Here is a 3,546-nt window from a genome sequence, read left to right on the forward strand (position 1 = left end):
ATACATTGAAAAGTGATTAAAACAGAACCTGGAATCAGTTCGACATTTGATAGACGGTAGTGATGATAGTGCTGGTGTTCATTTGATGCTCAGGAAATGTGGAACGTACAGATGTATCGTATGTCATGCCTGCCTTCAAGAAGCTCACAATCAGTTGGACCAGAACTAGAGCAGGACAGGAAAGACTTGAGAGGGGAAGAAAGAAGATGGGACTGCTTGCAAAAACAGCTATGTCTCACTCATTCCTGTATCAACACGTTTTGTAATGCTACTTGACAGCTTCCCCCATCAAGAGGTGGAGTCTACCTTGCCAACCCTTGAATTTGGGCTAGTCTTGGGCCTTGCTTTGCCAAAAGAATGTGGCAGAAATGACCTTGTGCCAGTTTTAGACTTAGGTTCAAGAGGCCTTGCACACTTCTACTTTCTGTCTTGAATCCCTGCCAGCTGCTATGAAGACAAGAGCAGGCTAGCCTGCTTGATGATGAAAGACACATGATCACGTCTCCCCTGTTGTCCAAGTCAACAGTTGGCCAACTGCTAAACGATGAGTGAGGCTGTCCTAGACCAGCCAGACCCAGTGGACCCACCTGCAGACTATAAACACAAGTGTGAGCCCTCCTGAGGTTCTCCAGGCCTGGCCATATCAGAAATTTCCAGTGGATCTAAAGACTTGGGGAAAACAGTAAGTTGTTTTTATTTTGAGCCACTAAGTTTTTGTATTGTTTGGTACACAGCGATAGTCAGCTGATACAGGACCTGATAATTGTGCACTACCATCTTCTCCTAAGAAGGTCACGACTGGTCTGTGATGTTTTGTGTCATTGACCCTGTTTTACAGATGAAGAAAGGAAGATTCATGAGGGGAGAAGTAACTCACCCAAGGTCACAGGGATAGAAGTGGTAGAGCCAGGATTTTACTCAGCATATCTGACTCCAAATTCTGTGTGCTACACTACGTCATGTTACCTTAAGTAAGGTGAAAAAACTGGTTTATGCGTTGATCAGGGTGGTTGGCGTGGGATAAAGACAGCAGGACAGGTCATCCACTAGTCAGGGGTGGGGCTCCTGGAAGGCGTGCACTAAAGTCTGAGCAAGAGAACACCAGGAGTGAAACCCACAAAGGTCAAATGGGATGAGTCTTGTCTTACCTCCTTAAACCACGAGAAAAAGGAAAACCTGATTAACCAGAAACAGTTCATGAAAGAGGAGGGATTTCAGGAAGAAAGAGTGACACAGGTGAGGACTCAGGACATGGTGAATCAACACCTCCATCCAGAAAGACGTGACCTTAGATGGGAAGAAGAAAGGGTGAAAAGTTAGAATATCATAGCCAAACTTAGACCACACAGAATTTCCAGTAATCCCTGCTGCCCTTTCCAAGGAGAAAGAAATTTGAAAGAAAAGCTTGTAAAGAGTGTTTTAATATCAGAGCCCAAGAAAATCTGTTTCTTGAATTATGCTCGGAAATCCTTCACTCTACCTCTCTCATTACCCCTTTGTTCAAGATTCTTACTCTTGGTCTATACGTAGAGAAATTCCTCAAGGTTTTTCCCTTGGGATTGATGTTACTGGTGCTCACCAAACAATTCTAATCGTATGATAGGATAAGCCTTCTGAGCACATAGTAGGATCACATTCCCTATCTTCTTTTTTTTTTTTTTTTTGTGGTATGCGGGCCTCTAACTGCCGTGGCCTCTCCCGTTGCGGAGCACAGGCTCCGGACGCGCAGGCTCAGCGGCCATGGCTCACGGGCCCAGCTGCTCCGCGGCGTGTGGGATCCTCCCGGACCGGGGCACGAACCCGCGTCCCTTGCATCGGCAGGCGGACTCTCTACCACTGCGCCACCAGGGAAGCCCCCCCAATCTTCTCGTGGTCAAGTGGAACACAAGACTAGTCCTGGACAATGAGTTGTAAAGATAAGTAATATATGCCTCTTCCATGCCAGGGAATTTAATGGATGAACTTGAGACCAACCAGAGGTCTTTTTTCCTCTGCTGCAAAGACCAATAACATCAAAGACGGTGGCTGCTCTACCAATCTGGATCCCTGAGTGACAGCAATTAGTAAAGTTCCTCTGCCAACTGATGATGAATAAGCAATAAATAAACCTTTGTTATTTTAAAACCCTGAGAATTGGACGTTGCTTGTTACTGGAGCAAAACCTAGTTTGTCTTCATCAATAGAGTACCTCCTCTTTGCTGGTCTAGGTCAGAATTTCTTAAAGTATGTTCTATGGAACACTAATTCTGAAAGGTTCTCTGTTGAAAGGATTCTATGATGAATAAACTCTGGGATACACTACCTACCCTATTTTCATCTTAGGAAATCCCCAGTAAAGATTGTGGAGCATATTGGAATATACTATTCTAGACCCTACCCTATCCATGGCAAATCCATCTATTCTTAAGATCTCAAACACCACAGCCATGTAGCTTATTTCTAAATATATTACTCCTATATCCTAGATATCCCCACATAGAATCTTCTTCTGGCATTTCAAATTCGGTATGGCAGGACCCAAATTCATGATCTTCCTATAACTCAATTTGCTCCTCCTGTTTGTTCACCATTACTCTACTAAGACATTAAATTACCTTCCATTTTCTTTATGTATACACATTTAAAAGCTCTCTAAAGTCATGGAATCTATCTAGTCTATCACTACCTATGCTTACGCCAAGTACAAACAGTGGCACATAATAGATGCTAATAATGTTTGTTGAATGACTGTCACCTGGGAAGCACCTTAGAATCTTGAAGGTGTTTATTATGTCCTTTGAAACATTACACTCATAAAAATATACAGGCTTTGCAGTTGAAGAAAGTTAGGTATGAACTTCAGCTCCCCCATTCATATTTTGCAAAACTGGTATGTTTTCAAACTTATCTGTAAACTCGAGCTTACAACATCTACCACATAACGTTATAGTAAATATTAAATGAAGTTCATTGTATTGCCTCACGGAGCATGAAAAATGTACTCAAAAATTTGATCTTTCTTGCCTCTCCTCCTGAACAAGTAACTATCATTGCCAACATTTAAGTCCTGCTGATAAAATCTGAGTTGTTATTTTGGGAAAATTACACAAGTTTTATGAAGATTGCCTTCAACCTATCTTAGAAAATCTCTCTGTGATCAACACTTGATTGTGATTCTATCTTCTTAATGCCTTCTTGCTCTATTCACATCTTTCTTGCGCTCTCCTTGGTATATTTGCCTTGTTTCTGGCCACCATCATCCGTCCCCCACCTCCATGTTTTTGACTATCCCTTAACTATTCTCTGGCCTTTAGCCTTTTCACTAACTCATTCTCCACATTTCTCCCTGAATGATCTTCTAAAATGAAAGGAATTACTCCCCTCCTCAGAATCTTTGAATGCCACTCCATTGCTCTTAGAATAAAGACCAAGCTCCCTACTTGGCTTGACTTATCTGAAAGATCCTTCAGACTATGCCCATTTTTACCATTTTAGCCTTATCTCCTACCAGTGTTCACTTCAGATCCAATGCTTCAACTGCACTGAGCTAGTTTGGGTTATGCAAAC

At 42.4% G+C, this 3,546-nt stretch overlaps 1 long non-coding RNA gene across 1 annotated transcript; it reads left to right on the top strand.

The window, feature by feature from the left end:
• Nucleotides 1-456: 456 nt before the first annotated feature.
• Nucleotides 457-2,130, top strand: LOC113620213 (uncharacterized). Its single transcript, XR_003432693.1, has 2 exons — nt 457-682; nt 1,946-2,130. It is a non-coding gene; the product is annotated as an uncharacterized LOC113620213 (long non-coding RNA).
• The last annotated feature ends 1,416 nt before the right edge of the window (nt 2,131-3,546 follow it).

Source organism: Aethalodelphis obliquidens, unplaced genomic scaffold (assembly GCF_003676395.1).
Source record: "Aethalodelphis obliquidens isolate GAN/ISIS:26980383/991018 unplaced genomic scaffold, ASM367639v1 scaffold7, whole genome shotgun sequence".
Classification (NCBI taxonomy): Eukaryota; Metazoa; Chordata; class Mammalia; order Artiodactyla; family Delphinidae; genus Aethalodelphis; species Aethalodelphis obliquidens.